The sequence below is a fragment of the Eulemur rufifrons genome, chromosome 30, assembly GCF_041146395.1.
Source record: "Eulemur rufifrons isolate Redbay chromosome 30, OSU_ERuf_1, whole genome shotgun sequence".
NCBI lineage: Eukaryota > Metazoa > Chordata > Mammalia > Primates > Lemuridae > Eulemur > Eulemur rufifrons.
Window position 1 is genome coordinate 133,666,417 of NC_091012.1, and position 22,313 is coordinate 133,688,729.

Here is a 22,313-nt window from a genome sequence, read left to right on the forward strand (position 1 = left end):
TGTCTGTTTGCTCTCATGATAGTTTCCTTGGGTGTGCAGAAGCTTTTTAATTTGATCAGGTCCCATTTATTTATTTTTGTTGTTGCTGTGATTGCCTTTGGGGTCTTCTTCCATAAGACGCTGAAATAAAAAAAAAATACTAGAAACTGCCTGAGCAAATTCTGAACCTGGGAGAAAAAAGCAAAATAAAATACTTGGAAAATAGTCAAAATCCAAACACTTTTCAAAACTACATATTTTTAAATCATGTTTTGATCAATTTTTTTATTTCACAGCAGAGCTGCTTTGTATGAACATATTTATTCATTTATAAAAGAAAACCTTTATACATTAAGGTTATGTAGCAAAGAAACTTTTTAAGGTTGTATTAATATTTTTTCTAAAATATACTCATTTTGAACAACAAGCCCAAATGATTTTTTTTCTAAAAAGATCAAGGCAAGACTAAAAACAGATGTAATGTGAGTCTACTTGAAAGCAAATTTTGATTCTTTAACTATAATGTGGAAGGCCAGGCAAACCCAGTGCCTCTGATTGATTGGTTTTCCAGTGTGATTCATTATTTTGCCTGTTGTTGTGGCTGATCACCTGATAGTGCATTTTTCTCAGCCCCTTCTTGTTCCTATATTTGTCATTTTTTACTGCATTCACACTGAGTACCACCTACACACCCCAGCTTCACTCCTGGTGCTGAGCCACTCATGATTTGGGCACCCTCCAATTCTGCCAGTTCCAGGGAGAGTGGAGTTTGGTCAAGATGCCTACACTGTGAAGAATCTTACAAGGCAGGGCTGAACCCAGGCATGTGGTGAGCCCTCCACCTTTCCCATGCCAAGTCATCTGTGATGATTAATTTTATGTGTCAACTTGACAGGCCGTGGGGTGCCCAGATATCTGGTCAAATGTTATTCTAGGTATGTGAGTAAGGGTGTTTAGGGATGAGATTAACATTTGAATCAGTAGACTGCCCTCCCTAGCATGGGTGGCCCTCACCAAATCAGTTGCAGGCCTGAATAGAACAAAAAGGCTAACCCTTTATTAAGTAAGGGGGAACTCCTCCTGTCTGCGTGCTTGAGCTGGGACATTGATATTTTCCTGCCTTCAGACTCCACCTAAACATTAGTTCTTCTTGGGTCTTGAACCTGCTGACTTTTGGACTGGAACTTACACCACTGGCTCTCCTGGTCAGGACTTGGCTCTCCTCTTGGTTCTGTTTCTCTAGAGAACTCTGAATAATACATCATTCCTTCTCATCCCCTGGCAACTGGGTAGATAAACTAAAAAATCTGATGAAATCACTCCACTGCTCAACAACCTCCAGTGGGTTCTCATTGCAAATAGAATAAAACCAAACTTTTTACAATCACTTCTAGTTTCTGCGAAAGTTGACCCCCTACATGCCTCTCCAAAGTCATCTCCTTTGACTCTCTCTTCACTTTTTTCCAGCTGCACTGACCTTTCTGTCTCAGGGCCTTTGCATTTGATGTTCCCTCTGTCTGAGACTCTTATTAATACAGTCCACAAATATTTCTTATATGTGTCAGGCACTGTTCTAGTTCGTGTGAACTATACACACAAAAACTCCTTCTCTGGTGAAGTATACATTCTCTTCCTCAGGATCTTTCATGGCTACTTTCTGGGCCTTATCTGATTTTCCTAGCTAAAGAAATTCCTGCCATTTGTCATCCTATCTCATAATCACCTTTTGTTTTCTTCATTCTTACCATGTGTGAAATTATTTGTTTATTTCCTGACTCATCATTTTAGAATGTGATCTCCATATCTGTCTTGTCCTTTACCAGTGCCATGATCTGTACCAGGCAGTTGAAGAGAGAAAGAAAAGATGCACAGCATGGTTCACTAGGCCCTCTAATTGGTGCATCAGCGCTCAGCTTCTGCTTATGTGATTTATCACTGAAAATATGTCTATTGGAATAAATGATTGGTTATTATGATTGCCCATTGAAATTATACCTAGCAATAATAGAACTATATACTTAAAGAAAGCCCCAGAGTTGATTTTAGAGATGGCTGCTCTAAAACTTGTATACTTTCGAATATAACAAAATGATTCTGAATAAGAGAAAATTCCAGATCTTGGACAATATTTTTAAACTGTGATTATCTATTGCCAAGACATTATATATTAAAATGCCCAGTCACCGTAAGCAGGAATAGGGAAGGCTTATGACCATAGCAGTTGAAGTAGGTTATGCTTAAGGTTAGGGACAAGGCACTGAGGCTCATAAAGACTGAAGATGGTGGGTTTGTGGGGTTCTGGGTCAGCTTTTCATGGCATCGTGGAGGGAAGGCACAGTGAACACCACCCTGGCACCTCCTTTCTCTCCCTCTCTCCACACTTTGCTGGGGGAGCATAGCACAGTTGTAGAATTTATCTCAACCAGGAAGCAGTATGGAAGCCAGGAGTAATACTTCTCAAACACAGATAAACCTATATCCTTCAAAGTTGTAAGGAAGAGTGAATCCATACCCAGTGCATGACTGATGTCGGAATGCCTTCAGACCTAGACATATCTATGTGGGAGCGAAGGGGAGAATGGAGCCTTCCTTCTTCCTAACAGTACCTAAAGAAGCTTCCAGTACCAAAGTGTATGCTTGGTCTTTTCTTCACAACAGGGGACTGCATCAGAATGCCTATCAGTTATACCATGAGACAAAAACAGCAGCAATGGATGAGTCTTGGGCCAAAACAACAATAACAAGATATTTCCAATGTTCTTTTCTCCAGATAATAATAGTCAGAACTGAGGACCTTGGACTAAATGACCAACACAAAAGTTCTTAGAATTATCAAGGGTGGACTATAGGGATAGAAGAAAGATTCTTGTAAATAGGAGACATCACAGCTGGGAGTCAGTAAGTACAAATAAGATAGTCATGAGAAATTATTTTTTATCCCAACCTGATAAAACAGGACATATCAGTTTCATAAATATTTAAAGCACAATTTTGAAATGAACATTTATTTCCTTGAAGTAGGATTATTTGTATTTCTATAAGGACACTCTTAGAAACATACTTCACTGTATCAAGTGTCAGTGAATTTATTTAGAATCAAGTCTGAAAATCCTTTGACATTGAAAAACTGCCTATTAATTCTCCTTGTATTTGTAAGAGATTAAAACTTTTCTTCTTATGCAAGTCCAAAAGTTATACATCTATATATATTATACTATATACTATAGTATATCTGTATATATGTATGTATATATGTATACTATAATTTATCCTAACATATACATATCTGTATGAATCAGAGTTGTCTTAAATGAGTTAAGAGGAAGCTGGCATATTTCCAACGTCATTAGTTGAGGACTACATCAGCTCCCTAGTACATGCAGCCTGCTCTCCTGGTCAACAGAGATGGGTCAGGAAAAGGGCCACAGGAACTTGCAGTTGGAAATATTTGAGTGTGTGGGAATGGCGAGTGCCAAGGAGGGTGAGCAGCTCACCAACAGTTACTTTATAGTGACTCATCAAAAATACCCTAAGAATGATAAAGTAAATAAAAAGATGACATCTCAGATTATATTAGCTATGGATAAAGCTCAAATGACTTATCTGAGATTAAGTCATAAACCTTCTAAAACATAGAACCTGTCTTCTTTTGTTGGTTGCTTCAGAGATTAGCTCATTGTCATTTGTGTCCTGGAGTTTCACAATGATATCTTAGGTGTACTTTTAGTTTTCTTAATTCCCCTTAGGATACTTGTCCTTCTAGAATATGAGTATTAATTTCTCCATCAATTATAGAAAAAATCTCAGCTATTACTGCCCAAACGATTGACTCTCTCACATTTTTTCCTGCTAGAACTCCAATTAAATTTATATTGGTTCTTTTCATTCCATCCTCTATGTCTCTTAATTCTCTTTCTGTTTCTATATCTTTAACTCTCCATGTTTCATTCTGAAGCTATTTTCTAGTGCACTAGCTCTCTCCACTGTAAAACTAACAATTGGGTTAATTATCTTGGCTAGATTGTTCCTTTCAGAAATCCACTTATCTTTCAAATCTTATTTCTTCACAGTTATCTTTGCTTTCTTTCTTTATGTAATTTAGTTATTTCAATCATACTTATTTTAATCAAATGGTTCTATTATCTAAAGTTCTCAGAGGTAGAATTCTGCATTTATGCCTGATGATTTGCACTTATGGTGGATTGTTATCCTGTGAGTTTCCTAATTTTGAATTGTTGGCTTAAGTTTAATAGCATCGTATATGTAAGAATCTGTGTGGCCAAGACTGAGTGTATATCCCTCCGAAGAGGATTTCTATATGCTGCTTCTGAGTACACCAAGAGTTTCACTAGTTTATGGTCACCTTAATGTTAATTCTCTGACTTTGTGGTTCCTGTTACTCAACCCAGAACCTAGGCCAAGGCAAACAAGGTTCCCTTGATATCTACCTACTCCACTTAAGGATATTTTTTTCTATCCACCCCTTTAACTATCAGTCAGAATTTAGTCTAAGTATTTCTTTCAAGAATAATGTAAACAGGTAGGCTGGGCGCGGTGGCTCACGTCTGTAATCTTAGCACTCTGGGAGGCCGAGGTGGGAGGATTGCTCGAGGTCAGGAGTTCGAGACCAGCTTGAGCAAGAGCGAGACCCCCGTCTCTACTAAAAATAGAAAGAAATGATTTGGACAGCTAAAAATATATATATATACATATAGAAAAAATTAGCCGGGCATGGTGGCACATGCCTGTAGTCCCAGCTACTTGGGAGGCTGAAGCAGTAGGATCGCTTGAGCCCAGGAGTTTGAGGTTGCTGTGAGCTAGGCAGACATCATGGCACTCTAGCCCGGGAAACAGATTGAGACTGTCTCAAAAAAAATAAATAAATAAAAATAAAAAAAATAATGTAAACAAGTGCTTACATAAATCATTAGAGGTTTTGGAAATATGAAGGGAAGAATGCCAGAGCTCTGTTTCACCACTAGGTTTCAGGGGAGTAGGTTAATCACTTCAAAAAACACCTCAGAGGATCACAGCTTCTGCACAACTGTGGAGTGTGGTTCATACCAAGAGGCAACTGCAAAATAAAAAAATAAATAAAATAAAATAAAACTCAACATCTGCAGCTTATATGTCTGCATGAGCACCAGGGTAAGAACAATGGCCAACTTCTCTTCCATCCTCAACTCTTTCATAATTCTACATCATTGGCCAAATCTAAGTGAGAATACTATTTACAGGGGATTCTGAGAAGTGTTGTTCTTAGGCATCTAGTTATTGCAATATTAAACAGAGCATAGGAATTGAGAAAGGTGCTTCATTCCAACAAGCAATTCAGTAAAAATTATAACCTTTAAAATTCCCAGGCTTATTCAAAAGACATGGTTCCAACGTTCCTCCCCATTTGGAACCAAAGGGAATGGGGGCATTTCCTGTTTCCACATGTTAAATCCTAATCCTTGATGATACTAAGACTGGCAACCCCCATTCTATTCACTACAGGGAAGTTGTAACCTCAGATCATAATTTTATTTCATGTTTACAGCCACCTCTTTATTTTTTTCCCTGCATTTCTTTCTCATTATTTTGTGTGTGTGTGTGTGTGTGTGTGAACTACACATTTAAAGTAAGATTTGTTATAGTTTGTTCAGCATTTCTAGGCATTTTATAACAGGAGTGTTTTCCCATTAGCAAGCTCACCATATTGCTAAAACCACAATTATGTGTAATTTTTGTTATGAGTTTATCTTTTCTTGCAGGGGGGGGAGGTGCTATGTGGAGGGGAAGATGGATTTTGGAACAGATTTTTCCTACGAGTGGAACTTGGTGGTGTTCATTGATCTCATTTAAATTTTTTTATTTTAACATATCTACTTGGGGTTTCTGGGCCATATAGGTTATATCAACTCAGAACCCATTCTTCACGATGTTTTTATTTTCACAGACAACTCTTTTATTCATACCACATACCAGGGCAATTAGCAATATTCTTTGTATCTTCCTCAAGGAGAGGAAGAGTTACCCACTTTGCATTATCAAGGCAGCCTTTTGAGGCTCTGTAACTTTATTTATGGAACTCACTTCTACCTTCTTTAAATGTGCAGGCTCAAGCACACATCTCCTGTCCCTGTGTGGGCATCAAAACCAAGTCTCCAGCTCTGAGGACTTCATATTCCCATGACCCTCCATTGTGTTAGCTTCTGCTAGTGCCCTGGTGTTCAGTTTCCTCTTCATTTCTGGTATCAGGGAATTTTCTTTATTTTCTTTAAGGTTCATCTGTGTTGAAAATGATCACTACATTTTATCCAGTATCTCTGCCTATTTCTAGATACAGAGTGTGCCTTTTTTTATCAGCTCTGTCTGCCATATTGCTGAAAGCTTTGAGGCGCTTTCCATTTTATCTAATACTATCTAAAAAGGGCAAGGGGCTACAGTCTTTCAAGTGTTCTCTATAGTATATACTTGTAAACATAAAACTAAAATATGATGAAAAAAGATAAAAAACATAAAAGGAATCCATGACATTAAAAATACCAGAAATGGTTTTGGAAAATATGTCTCAGTCTCACATATTTTATTTAATAAAGAAAATACATCTTGAAAATATTTATAATTTGGTAAATCAGAGGAATCATGGAAATGTAGTACATTTTAAAGTATTTGATAAAGTGTTTTGTGACATTCATGTAGTTGACTTGAGACATATTCAACCACAGGAGTGTTGATAGAATGACCTGATCTCAATCTGAAAGGAGTCAGAGGGGAAGATTCTCAGCATTTATATTGATGATATGGATAAGGACAAAGAAGACAAAATAATGTTAGCAGACAACAAAAAGCAAGAAGAGAATATAACTTCTAAACTATCTCGATGCTGAACCATTTTAGATGCTGAAATGCTCAGTCAAGTGCACAAGAGAACTTTGAGAGTGAAGGAGAATTTAGGGTGTCCTTTGTGTGATTGGCTTCAATGTTCCCTGTGCCAATATTCTGCAAAAGCTGTCCAGTAAAATCTAAGTTTTTTAAAAAATTTTTTATTGAGGTATATTTTACATACAATATAAACACATACAATATTGAATGCATATATCCAGGTAACCACCATCCAAATTCAGATATACATTCTCATCACCTCAGTGATGAACCTTCCCAGTCAATCCTCTCCCCTAGCCAGAGTCAACCACTTTTCTGAATACTGTCACTAAAACTTAATTTTGCCTGACTTAGAACTTCCTATAAATGGGCTAATGTAATTTATATACTTTTTTCCTGACTTCTGTTGTTCAAGATAATGCTTTTCAGATTCATCCATATTTTGTGTGTATCAGTTGTGTGGGGTTTTTTTTGTTTGTTTGTTTCGTTGGTTGGTTTGGTTTTGTGTGTGTTGTTTTTGTCTTGTTTTGTTTTGTTTGTTGAAAAGTAGTTCATTGTATGAATATACCATAATCTGTTTATTCCCATTCCCATATTAAAAGTACAAAAAGGAAACTCCAGGTTGGAAGGTAAGAACATTTCAGCATATCGTAATGGTGTAAAGGAGTTGGAATTAGTGAATTCAGAAGGTAATTTTCTTTGAACAGTATTCTGGTATTTTCCTTTCCTACTCCTACACTGTGGGAAGTGAGAGAGATGTTCCCCAGCTTACCTAAAGCCTAGCTGAGAGGGTACAAACAGGAAAGCATAACAGTACCAGGTATTTAAGACCTTTCCTGCCCCCTAGCTCCACTCCTTATGCCAGAGGGTTCCCAAACTAAGGCCAGCTGACTAAATAGGGAAGAGGATATGGAGCTAATCAAGAAAGAATAAGTCTGAAGCCTAACAAGTTATATCCTTTCCCCCTCCCAACCCAGCCCACTCCTCAGCTTTTAGACCTGAATTAGGCCAGATCTGAGAGAGAAAAAAGTAGAGTTTGGAGTGGAAATATCAATTATTAAAATGAGACAATTCTTATGATTGGATGGCTTTTATTACATGAGAGTAACTGGAAACGTGATGAGACCTTTTCTAAGATTTCCTTCCAGAGGAAAAATGACTGAGCAGTTGGAGAAAAGAAAAAAGTTGTTTTGTGCTCACATCCAAATGAGCTCCATGAGTACTCCATGAAATAGTTACAACCTATCTGTTGTTAAAACATTTGGTAATAGGAATACTGCCTATATTTTTCTAAGGCTATGTCTAATGTTTTGAATAAGCCATATAAATCTAAGAGTATAGATAATTATAAAAAAAAGGGGGGGGGGTCCCTTCATCAGAATGCCAACTCAGTTGGGTTAAGACTCAAGTCTCAGCAGATATGAACCACAGATGTTTGCTCCTTTAAAGAAGGGTGAGCTTTTTGCCTAGCAAGCTTTTCTTGAAATTTTGACTACCCATTACATTGTATTCTAGACTAAAATGTTCAGATAAAAAAGGGAAATATAGCATTATATTTTCCAAAAATGCAGGTTGAAGGAAGTATAATTCAAAACTGCAAAATTTAGAGTGCACTTTCAAAGTGACATTTTCATCCATTTTTTTTTACTAGTGTCAGTACAACCAATTGAGTTGTACTACAAATATGATTTAAATGTTTTTATAACCAAAAATGCTAGGTTGATTATTTATCTACCTCATCATTTGGTCCTAGCCAGAATAAGAATTACATATATGAAAATACCAAATCTCTGTTCATAAAATGTGACAAGTTAATGGCAGATGGTTGGATGGTTAACTAGAGAAATTTCCCTGCTGAGTTATCCACCATAACTGTTTAGAAATGACTTTATCATCAGTAAAGATGGATAATTCTTCTTGCCACCTGCTTCTTATCCAGTAAAAGAGATATATTGTAACTGCAAATCACCGTGGGAGTAATTGGACCTTCCTGGTAATGCCAGGACTTCAAGTTCTGCTTCCTGAGAAAGAAGAAACAGATGTAGAGGGCAGTAAATAATTTGCTTTAAAAAAAACAGTAAAGTGAGTGAGAAGAAACCTGAAACTAAACATGTGGATGTCAAATTGCATGGCTTAGGTATTCTGCTACAATATTCATTATCCCCTTCATTCATGATACATGCGTTTAATAAGCAATTACTATGTGCCAGAAATATATCTTTGGAAATTCAAAAGAAGAGTGTATGTCTCATTCAGGAAGACTTGTATACACGAAATAAATAACAGTGTGGTATTGGACTTTAGGAAAATCTGCAAGTAAGCAGTAGAGTCCAGAACCACCTCCCTCTGTCTAAATTCTCAAACCAGCTATCCCTGATGAAGGAACTAAGTCCCTGTAGGAGTATCCTTCTTGGTAAGTTATGACCTGGCTACTAGTAATTATGTACCTTCTGGAAACACCCTATGAAATTTCACCTATCAGAAACCCAGGATACCCTCCAAGCCAAAGAATTCTTGGCCTTTTGGTAAATCCAGGTTTTAGTACCAATGGTGATCAACCCTACCATTATGGTTAACCCATTTCAAGCATTTCCCCTCTTCCTCTGGAAACTAGAGTTTTCAGGTAGTGTCTTGGGTGGATAGCAATGATTTCACTGCTCTTTATTCACCTTCCACATATTGAGTGTTGCATACTTTTCACACTCATTTCTAAAGTGCCAAATATATTTCTCTAACATTGACATAAAACCAGTCCAAATTAGAACAATTTTGAGAGTGAAACAGGGTGTTTTGAATAATTATGCTGGAACAATAGGCATAAACTATCCTCCTAGGCAAACCACGATATATGGTCATGCTACCTATCAGACATGCATATAAAGCAAAAAGAAAAGAGCAGGGTAAAAAATGCTGGGAGCAGTGAAAATTTAAATCATCCTTGTTACAGCTTGGTAAGCCAACCACAGAATTCTTTGACATGAGTTGAAGTGGATGATAAATAGAAGGGATCTTTTAACAAATCAATGAGACCTAATGTTCAGGTATTTTTAGACTACTTGAAAACAAAATTAGGCCAAACTAACAGACTTGTTGGGTTTTAAAAATGTCATATATGCCTTTCAACCCAGAAATCTAACTTCTAGAAATTTTCCCAAGGAAATAGTTATGGATATGTACAAATATTTAGCTACAAACTAATTCATTCAGCAGTACTTAAAGGAGAAAAATCCCTAATTTCTAAAGATAGTGAGTTGGATTATATATATTCTCATACCCTACAACAAAATTCTATACAATCATTAAAAATGATATCACAGGTAAATATTGAATGGGAAGAAGTTCTCACTATATAAACATATTTGAAGCAAGTTATGATGTACTATGTTTAGATCCTATTTTTATTGATTTTTATATTTTGAACTGTTTATTGAGGTATATCTTATTTCTGGTTAAAATACATGTGTGTGTTCAAGGTGAAAAATAGAAATGATTATTAATAAAGTATCAATAAGAGAGTGGGGTTATGGCCGATTTAAAATTTTTTATCTTTAGCTTGTCCATATTTTGTAAGTAAGAATATTTTATAAACATGTAATAAAATAACTATTCTTAACATTATGTAGAGTGAATTACAAATGGCAGCAGACCCATAGACAGCATTCTGCCTTCTGATGAGAGGGCAGACTGACAGAGATGCAGGGTAGACAAGCCCCACCTCTATCTTCATAATGACAATCATTTATGAAGTTGGTATCATCCTCAAAAACAGCAACTGAAAGGCTGATGCAATTGAATAAACTATCTGGTTGCTCATTCTGACACTAAAGCTATCTCCTGAGGTCAAGGAGCTGACATTGTGTCATCCTAAATGACCAAATCATAAAACAGTTCATAAAGTATTGACCACTGAAAAATTTAAATCTTCCTAATGTTTCAGGAAAGCAGTCCCCAAGGTTCACTCTGAGGACATCCCTGTAATAAATAGAGCTCAGACAGCGAAAAGGATATAGGCAATTAATGACATCTTTTGCAGAAGGAGATGTTAAATGATGTCAGATACACACTTTCTTCTATAGTTTAATTATACTTGCAAATTGGTTTTAAGAAGGGGTAGGTCCTTGGCCACTGGAGTGATTTCACCATATCGTGCAGTCTATTGAAAAAGTGAATTATCATATCATTAAATTCTGAAATAGGCAGCAGAATTGTTGTAAAGATATAGAATGCAAAATAAAATAGTCTATTCTCATGAACTATAAGATCTCTTTATGGGGAGGGCTCATGCCTAAGGAAGTTGATGACAGTGTTTTGCTCATGAACGATCGTCATAACTTGTAGGCAAGGATGAGTTCATTTCACGCTGAATTTGGTCAATATTTCCCTTCTCCACACCTCACTCCCATAAGTGAGAGAAATGTGGGCAGGTCAATATAGGACACTAAAGCAAACTTGAGATTTAGGTAAATGTGGGTTCAAATCAGAGCCTTTTCTCTCTAAAGACCTGACTACATTTAAAATAAGATTTAATCTATGACACCACATGTACTCGCCATCAAATTGGCACTAACTGATCAACATTAAGGTGCTCACATGGTAATAATCATTGGGGGTTGGTGGGGGGTGTTGGAGGTGGGTAAACCCACAACTGATGGATGCGGTGAGCACTGTGTGGGGGAAGGGCACACCTCTAATCCTGGCTTGGGTGAGGCAAAGTTATAACATGTAACCGAAATGTTTGTACCCCCATAATATCCTGAAATAAAAAAAAGAAAAAAAAAGATTTAATCTATGAGCATGCAATTTGTTCACCATTTGTCAGACACACTTCCAGTGTATAAAGCAAGCATCACAAATTAATACTCTCCCTGATTCCTAGGAACCCAGCAAAAAAACAGCAAAATCTGACTTCTGATGTCAAGTCTTCCCCCTTCCTCTAGTTGCAAGTGGGAAAAAACATCCTATGGTGGGGACAAATATGCTGGCTTCACTGCAGGGAAACATCTACCCTAGGGGGAGCCAATATCCGGTCATTTTTTTAGTTAATTTGTCTTAAGATTTACAAGGTCCACTCATTGCATTTGACCATGGCTCTTAAGTCTCTATAATTCTATTACTGAGCTTCCTCTTTTTTTTTTTTAATTCTCATGCTATGGATTTGTTGGATGAACCTGGTTATTTGTTCTGAAGACTACAGCATGCTTTAGATTTTGATGATTACTTCCTCATGGTATCATTTAACTTGTTCCTCTCTTCCCATCAACTGTTTATTTCCCATAAATTGGTATATAGATTTTGAGCATTCAATTCAGTTGCAGTTGTATATCATGATGAGGCACTCAATGTCTGTTCCATTTTTAATAATGTGAGAGTGATCATTGGATTCACAGGCTATCAGCCCAATCCTTCCATTATGAAGTTATCAACCTTTTACCTAATAGTTTGATATTTATTAGTACTTGTTGGCTACATTGATTATTTCTTTAATAGTTGCAAAAATAGTAGTTTTTCTAATTCTGTTCTGTATAAATTAGCTAGAACTTTTCTATGAAGAGAAATTTCCCTTCATGAACTGTTATTTACCCTCACATACCATTTATACAGGAAAGGAAGACTGAAAACTCGATTCTGTCACTTCATCAATTTTCAACTTAATTTGTTGGTGCAACCTCCAGAGACAATAATTTTTAATTATCATTATGAACTCATGTATTTCAATTAATTGCCATCATATTTCTTTTTGATGTTCAAACTGTCCCATCTTGGTCCAGTGTCCTTTTGACAAAGTTGGAATAGTTTTTTATAGCATCCTCTGCTTTCTGCTACAAAAAGTGTTCCAAATTCATCTTGCCCAATTCCTGCTCCAGACATAGAATATGTCATTTCTCCAAGGAGCTTGGTTCTTTCTATCAAAGTATTGTATTTTTGAAATATTGTCTGGGCTCTAAATGGGCTTGTTGCTTCTCAGTTGTCATTAATTGAAGGCCTTTTCAATGGGCACATTTGGGGAAAACATTTTATGAGAAAAAAAGCAATAAGTTCATATTGTATTTTGCTATTCACATTTAAAATTATAAGGTCTTTACTTATTTGATTTTATACTTGCATCTCTTTTCTTTCACACTGAAAATCTTAGTTTCTAATGATAGTGGCATAATTACTCATTTGTTTTATCTAAAATATACCTATAATAATTATAAAACACCAATACATATGTTACTACTAATAATAAACTTATTAAATATAGTTTAAGATTTCTTTGTGGCTCTTTTTATTCTTAGAAAATATTCCCCCAGAGACATACAGTCAATATACTCTGTTTTAATGTCACTTGAGGCTATTCTTTTTTCTGTATGATTAAGACATCAGTTTGCTATATAATTAGGTTTATTTGTTTTAATTTGTCAGTTAATTTCTTTTTAAATTTTTTAATTATATGAAACATTAACATAGTTCAAAAACAGACTGCATAACAAGGTCCATTCTCTGAATTCTTTCTTTACTTCTATATTCTTCATCCTGTCTTCTCCATCACTTTATAGTTAGCCATTTTAATATACTAATTGTCCTGATGTGATCATTATACAATGTATAAATGTATTGAAACATCACATTGTACCCCATAAATATGTATAATTATTATGTGTCACATAAAACTTTAAAAAATAATAAAAATTTTTAGTCTATTTTTCTATTTTTGAAAATATAAGTAAATATTGATATACATATTCATACCCTCATCTTTATTACATTAAAGTTAGGATACTATAACCCTGTTCTGTACTTTATTCTTTTCATTTAACAATATAGCCTGGAAATCATTCCATTCCCATATATGCAGCTTGTCCTCGTTTCTTTATACAACTGCATAGTACTCCATTGTGTGGTTTATTGAATTGTTCTTCAATTGATGGGCATTTGAGTTGTTTCTGGTTTTTTTTTTTTAGTAAAATAATGCTGTAATAATCAGCCATATACATATATTTTAAAATTTTTGTATGGGATCATTTATTATAAATGGATGAATTAACTTACTCCAAAGCCCATCTAATATATTGTATATATCACTTGATTGATAAATAATTGATGGAAAGAGTTAGTTTTATAATCACAGTGTTTGTTAATTCATAATTAAAAATTATAATCATGTTTGTTAATTTCACAGTTACACCAATATGCACACACATGCACCCATGATAGTGAATGCACACACAGCATTGTAATGGTAGTGAACTTTCATTGGATGCTTTTCTTCCTTTAGCATTTATAAGGTGGAAGATTGGTGTGGTACTATCAGCTGCCCTAATAGGTTCAGTCCAAGCATAAGCTCTGTAGCAATACTCTTTGGATCATCATATAGGGCCAGCATTGGATATTGTACAGTGATTTCCCACATAACAGCAGAGGTCATCACAGGGCATATCACTGGTCATCAAAATGACAGTAGTGTCTTTGACAGAGGAAGAGGAGGTTCTATTATTATAAAGTGGAAACACTTTGATCTTGAGTTCATGACCCTGGGTTAAATCTTGGCTGTACCACTTAGAAGCTCTTAAATTGGGGGTAGGAGACAATGTGAAAGCCAAAGATATCCTTAGAAGGGTGTGCCCATCAGACCTGACTTGCCATGCTTCAGATGCATTGCCACTGGAGCTCTTTGTAATTAAAACCTTTGCATGCTGCCAGCTTTAGTAGAATACCTGGACTTCTCCTAGGTATACTCATAGGGCATGTATAACAGGTACATGGTTGAAGAGGGGAGAGAAGTTTTGTCCTTGCTGTTTTCACATTTAGCATCTACTAGAAAAGCCAAGTGAAACTAAATCTGATTCAAAGTGGACATGGATGGAAGGGCATTAAGAATCTGGATGTCATCCCATCATCTGTGAACTTTTTCCTGTACTTCTTAGGTAACTATTTAAGATTTATATTCCCCAAAGAGAAACTGCACTTATCCAGGGATTTGAAAAAGCTCATATTTATTTGCAAAAAGAACATCACATATATTATTCTAGCATTTTGCTACAAACCATAGGTATACCTATTACCTAGGGAATGAATAATTTTGGTAATTAGATACAAAAGTTACTGGAGGACGAATGATCCAGAATCTAGGTTCAGCTATTAGATAAAAATCAGTTTATGTGTCAAACAAGTTGATTTGGCATTATATATATATATATATATATATATATTTTTTTTTTTTGCTTGTCAATTGGACCATGTTGTGCCATCTCAAAAACCAGTTGCCAAGCAACAGACAAAGCTTCCACTGGACCATGAAAGATCCAGCTTAGTAAGTCTTTTCACTAAAACCTTTCTTTGGAAATTATTCTCCTCAATATTCCCCAGGTATATAACCTGTAAAGTAGAAGATTTTAGCTTCACATTTTATTGTGTAAGATGCAAATTCCAGTTGGACACTGATATGATGTTATAGTTGACATTTCATTAATCTTTAAAAGAACTCAAGGCAGAGACCCAGCAGCAAGGTAGGTGGGCTAGATTCCCAGATATTTTCTGTAATTTAGATTCTGGTGGGAGAGGAGACAATAGAGGTAATTCAGGATTAAAAACAGCATATGTATTGGTTAAGACAAAGATACCCAGGTTTGAATCCTAGCTGTATCACTTACCAACTCTGGACCTTAAGCAAGACTTTTTAATCTTACCAACTCTGGACCTTAAGCAAGACTTCTGAGTCTCAGTTTCCTCATCTGTAAAATCACAATATTAATAACAGTATGTGCCCCAAAAGGTTATTGAAAGGATTAAAGAGAAAACACATATAAAGTGCTGAGCACAATGCTCAGCATACACAAAACACTAAACAAATGTTCACTGGTATTATTTTTACGCTCCAGGCACTCTCCTTTCTTCCTTATTCTGGCCCACTGCTTCTAGCTTATGAGCATCCTCCTTATAAACTCCCATATTCAGGTCATTGCACATCTGCCTTTTCCCAATGCTTGATCAACTGTTTAGTGTAGGGGAAAGAGCAAACAGCTTAAACGCATAAGACCTAGGTTCAATCTCATCTTCATCTCATATTCATCCTATGACCTTGAAAGACAGAGCTAAACACATGCAGTGTGGCACTCACAATCAGGAGCTGTGAATGGACCACATGAGGCCATATGGATCCCAGAGAGGGATAAAGGTAGGAGTTGCCTGTGGCTCTGAACCTGCACAGTAACAGTCAGATGGGACAGGACCTGATCTCTACTCGGATCCCCATTAATTTAGCAGTGGCCATGGGCATCTCTGAATTAATGGAAGACCCTGCATCAGTAACCAGGTCTATACCTGCTATGACTTGAATGTGTCCCCTCCAAAATTCAGGTGTTGCCAGTGTGATAGAATTAAGAGGTGGGGCCTTTAAGAGGTAATTAGGCCATGAGGGCTCCTCTTTCATGAATGGGATTAAGACCCTTATAAATGAGGCCTCATGTAGCATTCAGCTAGCTTGAGATTGACCTTCTGCCATGTGAGGATGCAGCAAGAAGGCCTTCATCAGAGCAGATGCTGGCACCTTGATCTTGGACTTCCCAGTCTCCAGAGCTGTGAGAAAATAAGTTCCTGTTCTTTATAAATCACCCAGTCTATGGTATTCTGTTATAGCAGCACAAACAGACTAAGTTTCATACCCTTGGCAGTAAGGCAACCACCTTCCCAGATACTAATCTCTTTATTTAGCCAAACCTACTTACTCTGCTCATAGGAGGAAGGAGGGAAGCATGCTTACATCTAATTAGTTACTTATTTACATGTAGGGCAAACTACTTTAGTTATCATCACATCAGAACACAGAATTACTAGTTCTGTCATCAAATTATACCATTTCTTGGGTAAACTCTCTGATCTCAATTTCCTCTTCCTTAAAACAGGAATCTTCACACTATTGCTTCCTGCAGTTGCTACCTCCATGATATCCTAGAGTACTCTCTTCGTCGTTTTCAGTTAGTTGGTTGAGAAACTTATACTGTGACTATTGTGCGAGGATTACTTGGGAAAGTACATTATAGATTCCATAGTATTCTACAAGTCTTTAGATATTTGCTACAATAATCCCTAACTGGATTTCCTGCCTCTCTCTGCTCTGTGTGCAACACAGCTGCCGAGCTTGTCCTTTTCCTCCACCACCCCTGACTCTAGTTCACACCACAGGAAGTCTCAGCTTACCTTCAGGAATGTCAGAGTCCTCCAGAACCTGGTCCAATCCTTACTGTCAAACCTTATGTCCCTTTGAGATAGCAAGTTGAGAAGGACATCTAGAAACACTGCAAGATATTTGTTGCTCTTCATCAAGGTGAGTTAACTCAATCAAGTTACCACCTAGTACAAAGAACACAGGGTTAGAGACTAATAAACTGGGTTCATGTCCCATATGCCTCTTACCAGCTATAGAGTCTTAGGCAAGCATGGCAGGCAGACTCTAAGATGGCCCCAATGATCCCCACCTGCTGGTATTCACGCCCTTGTATAATCTCCTTGTAAGTGTGGGCTGGACATAGTGACTTGCTTCTAAAAAAAAAATGCAGCAAATTTGATGGGATGTCACTTACATAATTAGGTCACAAGAGATTGTGACTTCTGTCTTGTTGTTTAACTCTTTCTATTGCCTTCTCAGCTTGCATGCTTTGATGAAGCAAGCTGCCACATTGGAGATGCCCATGTTTTAAGGAACTGAGGGCAGCCAACAGACAGCCAGGAACTGAGGCCTTCAGTCCAACAATCTATGAGGAAACGAATCTGACAACAACCACATGAGCTTGGACTGCATCCTTCCCTAGCTGAGGCTTAAGATGATTACAACCCAGCCAATACCTTAATTGTAGGCTGCAAGAGACTCTGAACCTTCATCTTCCCATTTGTAAACTTGGTACAAAAATGCCATTGTTGTGGGGTGGTTGTGAGAATTCATGTGATAATGTTCATGAAAGTCCCCCAAAGACATCAGACTTTCCATATATGCTCAATTTATTCCCTCTGCCTCCATTCCCTAAAGTTTAGTTGAGAATCTATGCACTGAGGGCATGACTATTTTGATTAGAGTAGAAAGAGGTAGAAGGAAAGAATTCTGCATCAGAGCACTCTAGGAAATAGGAAAAGATACCTATTACTCCACAAAATAGAGGGAACTTAGATGGCCCAATTACCCTGATTTGATTGTTACATATTATATGAATGTATCAAATTCAGAAAATATGTACATCTATTATGTATCAATAAAAACATTTTTAAAATGTTTGCAAAATTAAAAACATAGGGAACTTAGGACAGCAGAAGGTCAGAGGTCAGAGAGAACTCGGGAAGGGTGCAGGAGAAGAGGTTTGAAAAGAGGCCAACAACAAGCTGTAGCAACAGTAAAAATTTCTCTTGGAATGATGTCAAGCCAGGAATAAAGGGGAATTCCCTTTTTTCATTTTTCTTCTGTTCCGCAAACTTCCCAGTTGTTAGAATTATGCCATACTCTATATGTAGTATGGGCTCAAGATACTTCTGTGATCGGTTTGTCACATAAACATCAATGACAATATTGTTATCCTGTAACAAGTGGTCTGAGTTCCAAATATCCAGGTTATCATTTTTTAAAGGTTTTGAATACAAATTTTAGCTTCATGACTCTTTCCAAAGTTAGAGTCTGGATCACTCAGTGAGGAAAGACCTTTGTAAAATATTGAAATTGAAATACAAAGTGGAAACTTAAAACAGTCAAGTAGCTAGAGAGTAAACTTGCATTTGGGGAAAAGATCAAGCTATCTGAGGGAAGGGGATGGAGTGGATGTAGAAAGAGAAGGGCATGGAAAAAGGAACAGATGGGAAGAGGTAGGGAGAGGAGAGAAATTCAGCAGAGTAGGCAATTCTCAAAAAGAAAATCAGAGAGGGCCCTTCCTGTTTTAGAACAAGTGTCATGGAACTTACTCTCTCAGGAATAACAGGAAGATGGGTAAGATTGAGAGAAATGGAGGATATAGATACCTAAGCTTCAGCCACCACCATGTGGAGGCTGAACGCCAGGCCAAAATGTGGTAGTCATAAAAGTGGGGGGAGGATAGGCCTTCCCTACACTGTCTTCAAACAACCATGTCCTATCCAGTACAACAGAAAATTAAGCTCTTCTTCTAGCCAGGCTCTTGGTTATTACAAAATGTAATAACTTTTCAGCAGACCCCAGTTCCCCTGGGAGATCTGTTGTGAGGGCTGAGGTCAGTACCAAGGATAAACCTATTTCTTTTGAGTATTGGAAGGCTCTCATCTTTATGCTTCAGTTATTCCTTGTAACTCACTTTCTCATACTGTTATCCTTATCTTGTAAAATGGAAAGAAATAAATTTGGACCCAGTCTACCGTTTCTCTTGTTTATCCTTCCTGGAGTCTTCTCTGACAGTTCTGATAAATTCAAAATGATGCAGAAGTAAGATATTCCTTATAACCTAAGTGCTAGTTACATTTATAATGTTATGTTTCTAGTCATACATAGGAAATGTCACTTTTCTTAAAATATAAAATCTTGATTTAAGAAGGCTGGGTAAAAATATTTACTCTGGAAAGGAGGTGAATCAAGAATTTGTTTGCTTGTACACAGGCAGAAGAGTTAGTTAGCATTAAGAAGAGAGGGGCCTCTGCAAAACAGATTGTAACATTCATTAATAACACTCATGTGCTCCCCTCTCCAACAAGTTTTTCCACTCAAGTCTTCAATTTCTATATTAAACAGCTTCCTTTGTGGCAATGGGCAAAGTTGAGGGCATTACATAGCATAGAACAGGAGTTGGCAAACTACAGTCCACAGGCCAAATTTATCCCAATGCCTGAGTTTATAAATAAAGTTTTATTGACATAGCCACACTCATTCTTGAAGGTATTGTCCGTGGCTTCTTTAGCTCTACAATAGCAGAGTGAATAGGTGCAACATTTATAGCCCACAACAATAAAAATATTTACCATCTGGCCCTTTAAAGAAACAGTTTGCCAACCCCTGGCAATGTACCAGGTCTGGAGGCAGTGATCAATGACAAGAGGAGACAGAAAGGGTTCCAGTGATCCCTGCTGCCACCTCTCATGACAGCTGGACATGAATGTCACGGCCCTCATCCTTTGGGAAATGGGAGGCCACCATAACTGTTCAGTTACCTGATGAGGCAAACAGCCAGTGTCAGGCATAGTGTTTTTTTTTAAATCACAAAATCCTAAACTTCCAAGGAATCTTGAAAGTCACCTACATCAGTGACAAATAAAGAAAAACAATAGTCTCTCAAGACCTTTGCATTATAATTATCATCAGTGAAGGGGTTAAATTCAAGCTGGTAAACACTGACCCTTTAGTAACAATACCCAAGTTAGTGAATTATCCTTCTCTGGTAAGACTGTGGTTCTTTTTTATCTACTGGTAAAGTAGATGGAAATACAAAAAATAATTTTGGACTAGTATCCACTGATGTGAAAACACCCTCCACTGAAATGTGACTTTGCTCTTTTAGCTTATAATCATAGTCTTCCCGCCAAGACATGGGATCTCTCACTTCTATTTGCTCTCCTCTCTCTTTCTCTTCTCTTTCCTTCCTTCCTTTCATCAATATTTGTTGTACCTCTTGTTTTGTAAGATGTATTATAATAGGAATTATGAAAGACTTGATGCTAAAGGAACTTAAAGCCTAGGTGGAGAGATGAGACATGTATACAAAGCACCCACATCATATGTAATATACTAAATGCAACATAAGGGTTATAAGACCATGGGCAAGTTATTTAAACTAAACTCTCTGCCTTCATTTTCTCATTTATATACTGGGGATAATATTTCTCCTAGGTTTGTTATAAAGATTGAGTTAAAGGACACAAAAACACTTAGGATAGAGCATGGCACAGAGTAAGTGCTTTATCCTTGTTTGCCACGTATTATTATTATTGTGGAATTCTGTAGAAGTTTGGAATAATGACGTACCTCTTCTGGTGAGATGTGTAGTCATGTTTCATGGAAGAGGTTGCATTTGAACTAGGCTTTGAAATACAGATGTCATTTAACAGACAATAACAGGAGAGTGTTTGAAGGAGGAAACTGGATCAACCAAGTCACAGAAGGGAAACAAGATGAGACTGAGGAATCAACCCTACTGGAGTCAAGGCAAGAATCCTACCACTCTAGGGTGGGACTGTAGAAAGCTTTGAATTCTGGATTAAAGGGCCTTGAATTGATACAGTAGGGAGTACAAAGCTCAGGGAGTTATTTTATCAGTGGGAGTGAAATGGCCAGAGCTGTTTGTTGGGAATAGTATTTGGGAAGCTTGTGATGCAGGGTGGACTTAAGTAATAAGAGACCGGAGATTCATTGGGGATGTCTTTTCCATGCTAAGCCCACTTCTACCTTTCCCTGCTGAAAGCAGGGCATTTACAAGCCAAGTTTTATTAGTTTTTGAGTTTATTATACCTTAAAAACCATTAGCTCTATCTCTCTTTCTGGTTCCCTATGACTGCATGAGTAAATCTTATGGAATCAAAAGTCTCAGTATGCCCTCCTAGGTCCCAAAATTCTCACTCTTTCCTTTCCCTCTTCTTCACCTCCTCTTCCTCCTCCTTAGCTCCTCTTTCGGCTTTTCCTCTGCTCTCATGTGCTGGTACTCTCTCCCTCCCCCTCTCCCTCTCCCTCTCTTCTCCCTGACTCATCTTCATGTGCTACTGCTTAGATTTGGATGGAGAGGTTTCAAAGGCCCTACACAGCCATTATTATTCTCCACACCACTTTTACCAGCATCTGACTTTGCAAATTATCATAAACAAGTACTCTAATTCCCCTTTGGCATAGTTTGGCCAATTGGGGTGAGACATAGTTATTATAGAAGGGAAAGCAAGTTCAAGTACGAACCAGAGAAGACATGGGGTTTAAAATCCAAGGGACAATGCAGAGGAGCTGAGGTGTACTAAGGAGGAGCCAGAAGAGACTGCTGTAAATTGATTCCAGCCCTGGCTTAGATGATGGACCAATGAGAGGCTACCTCCTGGGCAGAATTACCTAGTCTGGGAGGTGAAGAGGGGAGGCATTTGCTTGAATAATAGATGTTTCAGCTGATTCAGAACTTACTGACTTCATATCTCTCACTAGCAGAGACTTCTCAAAACAAAGTATGGAGAAGTATGTTAGAAAAATAAATACCTGATACCTAGCACAGAAAGGAAACAAAGGGAAAGGGGCTATTCTGATTCAGAAAACGTGTAAACCTATACATAGCAAAGAAGGAATAGGACCAACTTAAGAAAGAGAGGTTGAAGAATTAAAAAACAATCATGCCTGCTTGAAAGGCATGTAACAACAATGGAGATAAATGGAACACAAAAGGAACAACTCACAGGGACAAAACTGAAAGAAAGATGTCTACTTGCATTGAAATAGCTGAAACTACCAAAAAATTCAAAAATCTATATTTTTACCATGCTTCTCTAGTGATTCTTATGCACGCTAAAGTTGA